Source organism: Oryctolagus cuniculus, chromosome 18 (assembly GCF_964237555.1).
Source record: "Oryctolagus cuniculus chromosome 18, mOryCun1.1, whole genome shotgun sequence".
In the NCBI taxonomy this organism is placed as follows: Eukaryota; Metazoa; Chordata; class Mammalia; order Lagomorpha; family Leporidae; genus Oryctolagus; species Oryctolagus cuniculus.
The window spans coordinates 2,006,268-2,018,931 of NC_091449.1; the positions used below are offsets into that span (position 1 = coordinate 2,006,268).

Consider the following 12,664-nt stretch of genomic DNA (forward strand, 5'->3'; position numbering starts at 1 on the left):
GTTAAGATTTTTTTTTTGGTTGTTTATCTGAGATTCATATCTAACTGGGCATCCTGTATTTTCCCTGGTTAAATCTAGCACCCCAGTGTGCAGCTCCTGGAAGGCATCCACATTTTAGAACCATTAGCATGTGAGCAGGGCCAGGAAGAGTCTGCTCCTGACCCTGCAGCCTGAAGTGGAGACAGCAAGACACAGCGCTGGCTTTCTGAGCAAACCGGTAAAGCCATGCATGTCATGTGACTTGGTCTCATCCCACCTCAGTTTCCTGATGTGTACAATGGACATGACAGTAATGCATGCTCAGAGGCTTTGAGAAATCGTTGACTTCAATAGAGCATTTGTCACTGTATTTGGTGGGCAGAATCCAAATGCCAAAGTTAGTTTCTGTCTTAGCCAGTCTTCTTCATGGACGTATACATGAGTAGATATGTGCTTGGGTAGATATAAATACAATATAGTTTGCAAAGCCATATTTGTAATATAATTTTAAAACATGATACACTTATTTAAATTGATATCCAGCCTCCAATATATAACATATTGGATATGTATTGAATAAATACATGATTATAAAGTAATATAAAAATAAAACATACAATATAAATGTATAATCATATACTTTAATATAGTCTGTAATTTTTTTAAAGATTTATTTATTTATTTACTTGAAAGTCAGAGTTACACAGAGAAGGAGAGGCAGAGAGAGAGAGAGAGAGAGGTCTTCCATCTGCTGGTTCACTCCAAAACTTGCCGCAATGGCTGGAGCTGTGCTGATCTGAAGCCAGGAGCTTCTTCTGGGTCTCCCATGTGGGTGCAGGTGCCCAAGGGACTTGGGCCATCTTCTACTGCTTTCCCAGGCCACAGCAGAGAGCTGGATTGGAAGTGGAGCAGCTGGGACTTGAACTGGTGCCCATATGGGATGCCAGCACTGCAGGCAGCAGCTTTACCCACTACGCCACAGCGCTGGCCCCTATATGTAATTTTTTTTTTTGACAGGCAGAGTGGACAGTGAGAGAGAGAGACAGAGAAAAAGGTCTTCCTTTTGCCATTGGTTCACCCTCCAATGGCCGCCGCGGCCAGCGCGCTGCGGCCGGCGCACCGCGCTGATCTGATGGCGGGAGCCAGGTGCCTCTCCTGGTCTCCCATGAGGTTCAGGGCCCAAGCACTTGGGCCATCCTCCACTGCACTCCCTGGCCACAGCAGAGGGCTGGCCTGGAAGAGGGGCAACCGGGACAGAATCCAGCGCCCCGACCGGGACTAGAACCCAGTGTGCCGGTGCCGCTAGGTGGAGGATTAGCCTATTGAGCCATGGTGCTGGCCCCCCTATATGTAATTTTATAAGTATGTGTTTATATATATTTTTATATTTACTGTAGGACTTATGTAATCAAATTATAGAAATATACTTAATATCTTTAAAAAAAGAGTAAAAATTCAGGTAACATGAAGTACTTTGTTCTTTTATTGGCTGTATCAGAGAAATTGGTTCCACAAGCATTCAACTGAGCACTTCTCATGTGCCAGACACCACAATAAACACTTCTAAAAATTTAAAACCTGCAGACTATAAAATTCAAAGTTGTCAGCTCCCATAATTTGGACGCAGTTCGGTGGAGAACCCAATCAAGGGATCGTGTGCAAAACAGATGGTGATGTAGACCACAGTGATTTTAAGCAGACACCTCCAGAGGGCTATCCACATTGTTCCGTGTCTGAGAGAAACCCTCTCCATCCCTAACTGCACAGGGTGTGGATGATTCCTGGCCTCTGGACAGGCTGTAGCTCAGTGGAACACTCCCCTGCTGATCTGAGGCCCGCGGTTCCATCCAGCCTGGGGAAGGTCAGCAGTGGCAGCTCTTCCTCCTTGAGCGCCACTCGCCATGTTCTTCCTACTCTTCCATCGGCTCTGGGTGATGACTCCCCAGGTCTGCCCCACTCCCACTGTCCCCAGCCTCGTCTGCATCACCAGGCCGGCCCTCAGTCAACATCGTCGTCACCCACCAGGTCGCTCGAGAGGGAAACCTGAGCATAACCCTCGTTTATCCCTTCCTCTGGGACCCTATATCCCATCCGTCTGCAGGCCCCATCAACTGTTTCTCCTATCCCCTTATGGATGTGTTTCTCTCCCCTGGGACAGATCACCATGAACTTAGTCCTCTAAGTAGGCTTCGCAGAGAAGTAAAACCAAAAAAAAGTAGGTCCTTCATAGATGGGTAGATGCATGACAGATATGCACTCTGTATCACATACTTACATATGCACATGTATATATGGGGTATATGTATTATAGATATATCGTTGAGCCTCGGTAGTCACAGAGAACTGGTTGTAAGACCCACTGCAGATACCAAAATGTGCAGAGGCTCAAGTCCCTTATATAAAACAGAGCAGCATTTACTTATAACTCATACCAGTCCTCCCATATAAATAAAGTCTTCTCTACATTGCTTAAAACGCCTAACACAGAACGAATGCCGTGTAGTTACTGTACAGATCAGAACCCATGGACATGGACGCTAACTACATATACGCATGTATACTAGCAGTTGGCAAGCTACTGAGACATCTGGTCGGAAGAACTGGCTCATGCAATTGTGCGCTGGGAAGTTCAAAATCTGCAGAGCAAACTGGCAGGCTGAGAATCTAGGCCGCCTTTCTCTCTTAGTCTTGGAGGCAAAATGGTTTCCTTTCCAGGAAACCAGCTTTGCTCACAAGGATCTCAGCTTGCTAGCGTGAGATCCACCACATTCTGGAAGGTCATCTGTTTTATTGGAACTCCAGCAATCATAAACGTTGACCACATCCACAAAACGTCTCCACAGAGACCTCCGGCCTGGTCTTCGACCAAACAATGGGGCACCACAGCCTGGCCAAGTGGGCACTTGCAGTGAACCACCTCTGCCTGGCTCACTGAGACAGACTTGGTTTTGCTTCCTGGAAAACTTGGTGGGATTTCCACACTTGGGATACATCCCCTTGGTCTCTGAAATGACTTCAGAGCAGAGGTTGACAGGCAGCTGCCTGCTGGCCAGATGCTGGCTCTGTAAATAGCACTGATGACAACACTTGTGAAGGCGTTGCCTTGCCTGTTCGTTCACGTCGGTCTATGGCAGCTTTCGCGCTACCATGGCAGAGGCAAGGCCTTAAATACTGGCCGGGCTGCCCTGTCCAGCACTTTACCAACCCTTTGTAGGTTAGTGGTTCTTAATGCAAAGATTACCTTCTCTCTGGGGCAATTCTGAACAATGTGGAGGCGTTTTTTTATTTTAAATTTTATTTTTAATTAATTCTTTCATTTAAAGGTGTTTTAAAAAATTGTACATAGTTATAGGGCACAGTGTGAAAATGTTATATTTGTATACAATGTGTAATGATCAAGTCAGGGTAACTGGCATTTCCATCTCCTTAGTTACCCTTTCTTTATGTTGGGAAGCTTCACATTCCTCTCTTCTAGGTTTTTATAAAATATAATAAATTCTTTGAGCCTGTAATCACCCTAATGTACTGTAAAAGGCTAGTGTCCATTCCTCTTATCTGTGCTTTCATACCATTGTTCAACCCCCTCTCTCCGACCTCCCCTCCCAGGGAGCGCGTTGCTCCCACAGATGGGGGAGAACGCATGGTGCCTGTCTTTCTGTGTCTGGCTTATTTCATGTGACGCAGCTGGTGGAGGCATTGGTGACTGCTGCAAAGCTGAGGCGTGCATGAAGCCCGGAGTGGACAGGGCCCACAGAGCCGAAGGTTCTGTCACCTTGGGACAGCTCCACCCAACAATCCCTGCAGCTCCTCTGCAACTTATCAGTCTCCTCCCAGACACGGTGCAAGTGAAAAACTTGTTTCTAATCACAACTGCGTTATCAGTAATCCACTTTGCATGTATGTACAAAGTATTTTTGCCAACTTTTGAACAAAAGGAATTTTCCAAAAGTGCAGCAGTCAAGTCGGGGGCGAGGTCTCTTCGTTTAGTCCAGGATTTTAGCAGGAGTTGTTCACATAGTAAAAACCCCATCACGTACGGCAGTGCTGCTCCTGGGCATTGGGGACATCAGTGCCCCACGCCCCACATTCACAGTGACCCTGTGCACACACGAGGAGCCTTCAAAAGCCCACGGAAAATGCGCATTCTGAACCATGCATGTATTTCCAAATTTTTTGCACCAAAAAATTTTTGCATTTTCCACAAACTTTTTCAAATCTCTTTGTGTAAGAATATATATGTTTCTGTTTTCATATACATATAAAGTGACTCTTAAGACTTCAGAGTATATATCGGACTATGTGTACTCACATGTGTTTCTCTGCACACACATGAACAGTGAAACTTCACAATAAGAAAAACATGTACAAGTGTGTGTATACACTATTCTTACACAGGTCGTACACACGTATAAGACTGCATGTACACACGCACACATACATGTGCCTATACTTTCACACACAAATACATTGATCCGACAGGTGTATGTGAGTATATGTGTATCCATGTACAGCACTGACCACATATCCACTACCAGTGGATGCAAGCATCAAAGTACTCATCACACCTTCTAGAAAGACCACACAAGCAAGCACGATTCAATTGCATATTGATTATACTGGAACACATGTCCCTAATTTCTCTCATTACTAAAACATTTTTATTTATTTGAAATTCAGATATACACATGGAAAATTATATATATGTGTATGAGGGAGAGGGAGTGGAAGAGAGAGTGAGATCTCCCATCTACTGATTCACTCCCCTTGAATGCCTACAATAGCAGGGCTGGGCCAGGCCAAAGCCATGAGCATGGAACTCAACCTAGGTCTGAAGTAGACAGCAGGGACCCAAGTCATTGAGCTGCCTCCCAGGGTGCACATGAGCAGAACGCTGGAACCTGGAGCAGAGCCGGGACTGCAGCCCAGCATGCTGGAATGGGATGCAGGTGTCCCAAACAACATCCCAATTGCTATTAGAAATCCTTACCTCCTCTTCTCTTTTTAATCACAGGTAGAGGCGGCTGGAGCTGTGGCGTAGAGGGCAAAGCTGCAGCCTGCAGTGCTGGCATCCCATATAAGCACTGGTTTGAGTCCTGGCTGCTCCACTTCTGATCCAGCTCCCTGCTAATGGGCCTGGGAAAGCAGTGGAAGATGGCTCAAGTCCTTGGGCCCCTGTACCCACATGGGAGACCCGGAAGAAGCTTCTGGCTCCTGGATTTGGATTAGCCTAGCTCCAGGTGTTGTGGCCATTTGGGAAGTGAACCAGCAAATGGAAGACCTCTCTCTCTCTCCCACTGCCTCTGCCTCTCTCTAACTCTGCCTTTAAAAATAAATATTTTAAAAAATTACAAGTAATTTTAATTATTTCATTTTAACATTATTTTTGTATTGTTTATTGTTTTATTTTAACACTGTGGAACATCTTAATATATATGAATTTCATTTCAGGAAGGTGAGGGGGTTTAAACATGTTTGTAAAGAATGGGGCACTCACCAGAATTGGAAATACTCACTGTCCATCCATAATAGGATGGATGGCGCTGCTGCTATGGGCAGCAGGTTAAGCCACCTCTCATGATGCCAGCATCTCATATGAGCGCCGATTCGAGTCCCAGCTGCTCCACTTCCAATCCAGCTCCCTGATAATGTGCTTGGGAAAGCAAAGGAGGACAGCCCAAGTGCTTGGGCCCCTGCACCCATATGGGAGACCTGGATGGAGTTCCAGGCTCCTGACTGGCCTAGCCCAGCCCCAACCATCACAGCCGTTTGGGGAGTGAACCAGCAGATGGAAGGTCACTCCCTGTGTCTCTCCCTCTCTCTCTGTATAACTCTGCTTTTCAAACAAGTAAATCTTAAACACACACAATAGGGTGGATAAAGAAATCTGTGAGATGTTCATCCACTGGAATGCCAAGCAGTGATGAAGAGGAATGGTCAACATCTAGAATCCACTGCTACTAAGACGCAGGTGTGAGGCTGAGCCAGTGAAGCCAGCTGCAGTCGGGCACATGGACTGCATGAGTCCGCTCACGTGAAATTCCGGAACAAGCCCAACAAACACGACGATGGAAGCTGGAAGAAATGCTGGGGGAGGCGGAGGCTATGACGCAGGGCCAGGACAGGTGGAGGCCTGCGGGGAGGCTGAGCTGCTCCAAATCTTTATCGTGTGCTTGCTGTTCAGTGTGGACAGAGGTAAAACATTAACACTCCGGAGTTTGAGATTAGCAGTCCTTGAAAGAGGATCTGTGGAAACAGCATGGAGAAGCACACGGTGGCACATTCAGGCCAGAGGACAATACTGAAGACAGTGTCAAAGACCCAGCTTACACGTAACAGAGCCAAGCTGCACACAGCCTGTGGATGAGTTCACCCGCACAACTGGGAATGAGCCTGTGAACAAGCACAGCTTCCCCGTCCATTTCCTGCAGGCCAGCTGGAGTGGACACACTAAGTCGTGGGTCCCCTCCCCCACTGAAGCCTCCCAGCCCAGCGGCAGGCTCACCACGTCTTCCCTCAGAGCCGTGAGGGATGGGTTCCAGGACTCGCAGCCCAGGGTGCTGGGTCCCTTTTACGAAAGGGGGTAGCGTGTGCCTAGAAACTGCATTAGGTCACTGAGACTGCCTGGCGTGCTAAGCAAACTGTTGTGACAATGTATCATCCAGGGAATCATGACATGACTAAAACTCGGCACCTGTTCAGTAGACACATGATCTTTTTTCTAGTATTTTCTTTTCCTTTTTTTCCTAAAGATTTATTTATTTTGAAAGTCAAATACACACAGAGAGAAGGAGAGGCAGACAAAGAGAGAGAAGGAGAGGCAGACAGAGACAGTGAGTGAGGAGAGAGGACTTCCATCCACTGGTTCACCCCCCAGATGGCCACAACGGCTGGAGCCAGGAGCTTCTTCTCTGCTCCCACTCAAGTGCAGGGGCTCAAGCATTTTCTACTGCTTTCCCAGGCCACAGCAGGGAGCTGGATTGGAAGTGGAGCAGCCAGGACTCAAACCAGTGCCCCTATGGTATGTCGGCACTGCAGGAGGTGGCTTTACCTGCTACACCACAGTGCCGACCCCTTTCTTTTCTTTTTTAAAGATTTTATTTATTTATTTATTTGAAAGAGTTACAGAGAATGATGGAGAGACAGAGATTTTCTATTCACTGGTCCACTCCCTTGATGGCTGCAATGGCCATGGCTGGGCCAGGCCTAAGTCAGGAGCCAGGGGATTCATCCAGGTTTCCCATGTGGGTGGCAGGAACCCAAGCACTTGGCCATCCTCCACTGCTTTTCCCAGGCCACAGCAGAGAGCTGGATCAGAAGTGGAGCAGCCAGCACATGAACCTGCTCCCATATGAGATGCTGGCTTTGCAGGTGGTGGCTTTACCCACTACAGCACAATGCTGGCCCCCATTTCTAATATTTCCTATCCACAGTTGTCTGAATCCACGGCTCTGGAACCAGGGACACAGAAGGCCAAGTGCAGTGCATTTAGATAAAGCAGAGCACCTTCCCCTCCATGCACACCAGTACTTCCTATAATCTCACCATTTCTTGCCAGAAGACACCTCCCTCCTTCCCACCCCAGGGCCTTTGCACTTGCTGAGCCTTCTGTCTGAATAATCCTGAGTCTGCCTCCTTCTCAGCATTGACATCTCAGCTCCATATCACCCCCTAGAGAGAACTTCTCTGGCACCTTAGCTAAAAGAAACTCCAGCCCAGCTTTCTCAGATCATTGTGTTTTATTCCATTTCATTAGAATATGATGGAAAAGGTAATTGGGGGGCACAATACAGTTTTTTTAAAGGTTTGGTTTTTTTTTTTTAAGAGCTATTTATTTGTTTGAAAGGTAGAGTTTCAAAGAGAACGAGGCAGAGACAGAGAGATCTTTCATCCATAGGTTCAGTCCCCAAAAGGCCACAACAGCCAGAGCTGGGCCAGGCTGAAGCCAGGAACCTGGAATCCGTCCAAGTCTCCCAGGAGGGTGGCAGGGTCCCAAGTACTCAGACCACCTTCTGCTGCTTTCCCAGGAGCATTAGCAGGGAGCTGGATTGGAAGTGGAGCAGCCAGGACTTGAACCTGTGCTCATATGAGAGGCTTACGTTGGAGGCAGCAGCTTAACCTGCTGTGCCACAATGCTGGCCCCAATGTTTTAACATTTATTTGACCAGGGGCTGGCACTGTGGCGCAGTAGATTAAGGTCCACTTCTGATCCAGCTCCTTGTTAATGTGCCTGGGAAAGCAGCAGAAGATGGACCACATCCTTGGGCCCCTGCAACCACGTGAACGACCTGGAAGAAGCTCCTGGCTCCTGGCTTCGGATTGGCACAGCTCCAGCCATTGTGGCCATCTGGGGAGTGAACCATCGGATGGAAGACCTCTCTCTCTCTACCTGTTTCTACCTCTCTCTGTAACTCTTTCAAATAAATAAAATAAATCTTTAAAGAAAATAAACAAAAATTACTTGAGCACTGTGGGGAGCAACTGAGACTAGACTAAGTTACTGGAATTAAGACTTATTCTATGCATCTGCTCTCCCACAATATGGCGCTGGGGAGGAGTAAACTTCTACGCAGCTGCCTCTCGCCAATTTGATTGACTGAGCTGCAGGAGCTGATCCTGCTCCTGATTGGAGGAAAGCAGCGTGCTCGGTGTGTGGGTAGCAGAGTTGGGATTGGTGGAAGAGGACTATAAAGGAGGAGAGAGACAACATGCACCAGGAACATCTGAAGGAATACCTGAGCAGCCCCCGAGAGAGCCGGCCGGAGGTGTGCCGCTCCTCCGTGGAAGCAGGGAAAGTGGCAGGGGGTACCGCTCCTCCACGGAGGTGGAGGGGTCGGCAGCCAACCCGGGAAGGACCAGCAGCAAACCCGGGAAGGGCCAAGCAGACGAAAGAACAGCGCAGGGTCTAGTGTCGTTCCTCCGCAAATGGGGGAGCGACAGAGCACAGTGATTTGTGAGTTGGACGGCTCCAAACCAGACGCAGTTCAGGATCTCCACCGAGAACAAGCAAAGGGAGCTGCTCCTGGGCAAACACACAGGGCAGCTATGGAAATGTTTGTGTGGCCACAGTCATGGACGTTGTCTTAGATGGCCTGTCCCACCGGAAACTCCCTAGTTTAATCGGAAGTCCTTGTAGGCGCCTGATTGGTTGAACTTCAGTTCTGGTTTTCATTAACATGGGCAATGACAAGAAAGAGCTCAAGTTCAGTTTTGCTTGTGTTTGCCAATGAAGCAAACTTAGGGTCAGGGGTGGGGGCCTGACTCGCTTGGTTTGCTCAGGGATTCTTCAGGCCTGGTCTCCACGAAGTGCACTCCAGCACTGTTCATATCTAAGGTTACACTGGTTCCCTGCCTGTTTACTTTCCTACTATCTCTTTCTCTTACCAGACAATTACCTGCAAGAGAATTTGCCCTCCAAATCTCCAGCTCCTGGTAGACGTTGAACAAAGAATTCGCTCTGGAGAGATACAGGCGAGCATGGTAATTTGGTTAATGAATCACAGCCCCTGGAGGGCATAAGGCAGATCCTCAATATTTGTTCAGTGAATAAGTGGTATAGTTAATAGAAGTTGAGCGACCCTAATCTGAGTCTAAAATCTCAGGTGCTCTAAAATCTGAAACCTACTGTGCACCGCCCAGACATCACAAGCAGAAAATTCCACTCCTGATCTGTGATGGAGCCCTGTGCCCTCTTGAGACACCGGCAGAAACAATGTACGTGACCCCCCACTGTTGCTAATTACCTTCTATTTTATTTCAAAATGTCTATCGCTATGAGTTTTTGTTGTACAGACAGTACCCGACTGACAAAGCTCAGCTTAGATTTTTCGATGTCATGACGATGCGTGAGTTCAGTAGAAACCACTTCAGATTTTGCATCTGCATCTAGCAGAACTCAGGAAAATCCTTTCTTGAGAGGCTGGGGTGTGGGAGCAAGCACAGCTCCCCCTCGGGCATCTCCACCCTGTGCAGCTAAACCAGGATGTACAGTGGGCTAAATATACCGAATGCATTTTCATTTTACAGTATTTGCAACTTGGTTTGGATTTATTGGGGCGTGACCTCATCACAAAGTCGACAAGCGTCTGGACTCGTAATCCTGCAGCCTGCCTCTATTCCGCTCGACACAATAGCACAAACACTAAGATAAGCACCTTGGGCTGTCTCCACAGACTTCCGTACGAAACCGCCAACACGCACTCAGGACCATGATGTCGTAAAGCCGCAATAGCCTCGCTTTTAAGAAACTAATCTGTGAGGAAGCCCATGAACACATGAAAACAAAACACTGACAGTTTATATAGTTTCACTGGGAAAAAAACCAAACAAAACATTTGTTCTAGCAGATGTTCAATGCTTTGTCCCCATGTTCCATCTGCTTCCTTTCCCAAGGCACAACACTCTTGAGAATGTCCCCAGCCATCAAGAGTCCCACAAGGACACACCTGTCCTGAGGGGTTCTGAATTGTGCTGAATACCCACAGCGGCTTGAGATCAACAGCAGTCGATTTCTGAGTGCAATCCTCGCCGGGCTCGAAAGCAATGCTATTTGGTCATGAGGGAGTGGAGTCTTTGGATGTATTCATTTCTGAGAGTTCCTCCAGGTGCTTAGGGCTTGTGGGTGCCAGGAAACAGGACAATGTCTTTTGAAACAAACATGAAGTGGGGCCCCTGCTCTTGTGTTTCTATGGGAGAGGGACACTGGACGCTTTCACAGGCTGGTTTTCATTTCTTAGAGCAGAGGGGTTTAGAAATCCCTCTCAAGAGCCTAACAGTGTCCCCAGCACATAATGAGCCCTCCCCCAATGCGCGCTGCAGAGAGAGGGAGATGCAGCTCAACAGTGGGAACAGATAACAGGGACGGCAGCACCTGCCCCAGCTGCCCAGCGAGCTTCTGCAATTTCTTAATTCCTTTTTTATTGTTAGCAGCTTGCACGGTCAGCTTCCCATTTTTTGTATGCCCCCCACTTTTCTGCAAAGAAAACCATCGGCCGACACCTTTAACAATCCCTTCAACAACTGGAATGAACCGGCCAGGTGAGGTGGGGTGGGCACTTTGGGATCTAATCCTTTCCCACCCACCAGCCTCAGCCTTTCCTTCAGGGCACTCGTCCATGTTAGCAGCAGGGGACCACTGCCATGGGAACCATGAGGGCTGGGGGACAGGACAGTGTGAAGCTGGAATTCTCCAGGCCCACAAGCAGAGAACGGGTGATCGACAGGTATCTGTGCCTGTCACTCGTCGATGGATGGTAGCGTGTGCATCTTAGTGATGGCCTTCGCTTACTGTTCTCAGGCGTATGTGATCCCATCCCTGATAACAGAGGCTTTGAGAGGAATAAATCACTCCCTGTCTACTGAGGCCTGCTACCCAGGCGGCCTCATATAGACCATCAGTTTCAGAGTCCACGGGGCAGGCGGGAACACACGGAAATGCAAATCCATGGCTATGGGGCCCCAAGCTTCTGCAGCAAAATCTCTTGTCCCAAGTATCCACCCACTTTTACAATCTGTCACTCTCTTCCTCGTCACACAGATCATTTATTCCTAACAGATTTTAGAGTTGCACGTTCTAATGCCAAAAGACAAAAACCACGAGCTAACTGGCTTTCGTTGGAGACAGAGCGGGGCTCCCGCTGAGTAGCGGCAGAACAGCCCGTTTTGCAGGTGAGAACAAGGAAGTGGAACAATTTGGGTAAAGCTGCCTGGTTAACAACAGATTACTTTTTTTTTTTCTTAAAGATTTATTTACTTATTTTGAGAGAGAGAGAGAGAGGGCCATTGCAGCCATCAGGGGAGTGAACCAGTACCTCTCTCTCTTTGCCTCTGCCCCTCTATAAGCCTGCTTTTCAAATAAAATAAACATAAAAAAAGAAATTAATCTTCTAAAAAAAAAAGTGGAACAGCCAGGACTCACACTGGTGCCCAGATGGGATGCCAGCATGGTAGGTGGTGGCTTTACTCACTGTGCCACAGCACCAGCCCCAAGAGATTAGATCTGGTCTATTGGGGGATCTCACTGTTTCCTTAAAGTCTCAGTTTGACAATGCGGTGTTTGGCATGAGTGGCTCTGTTTTGGTCTGGTCTAGTTTGTCAGGGCCTTGAGAAGGTGCTCAGTTTGAAACAATGCTCTCCTATCATTTTTGATAAACACCAATGTGGTAGCTACAAGCTACCGTATCTTGAGTACTTGAAATGTGGTGAGTCTCAAGTGAGAAACTCTGTGATTATAAGAAAAAAAATGTAAAATAGCTCACTGATTTTCTTTTTTAATTTCAGTGAAATTGTAGTTTGCATCTATTGAGTTAAATAAAAGCTACTGTCAGGATGAACTCCATGCATCTCTTTCCACCTTTCCAGAAAGGTGCTGTCTACTGGACACTCACGGCCTGTGTTTGTGTCTCCCCTCATATTCTCCTTGCAGCCTCTTTTAGGGTCTGGCAGAACCCTGCTTGGGTATTTCTTGTTTGTTTGCTTTGCACTTTCCTGCAACCCTGGAACACTCCATGAATAGTATTACAGACTCTGTCTATCTTGTTGATCCTGTTTTCCCAGCACCTAGAACAACCAGATACACAGCTAGGTCTTGATATTCCCCAGGCATGTTAGCAGGGAGCGGGACAGGAAGCAGAGCAGCCAGCATGCTGGCATGACAGGAGCTGCTTAAAGCACTGCACCACAGCGCCAG

General features: G+C 47.7%; 1 long non-coding RNA gene across 1 annotated transcript in view; it reads right to left on the reverse strand.

Annotated features, from left to right (window-relative positions):
- Positions 1–12,664, reverse strand: part of LOC108175806 (uncharacterized) — a 227,368-nt gene that overhangs the window by 1,095 nt on the left and 213,609 nt on the right. The window lies entirely within an intron of this gene.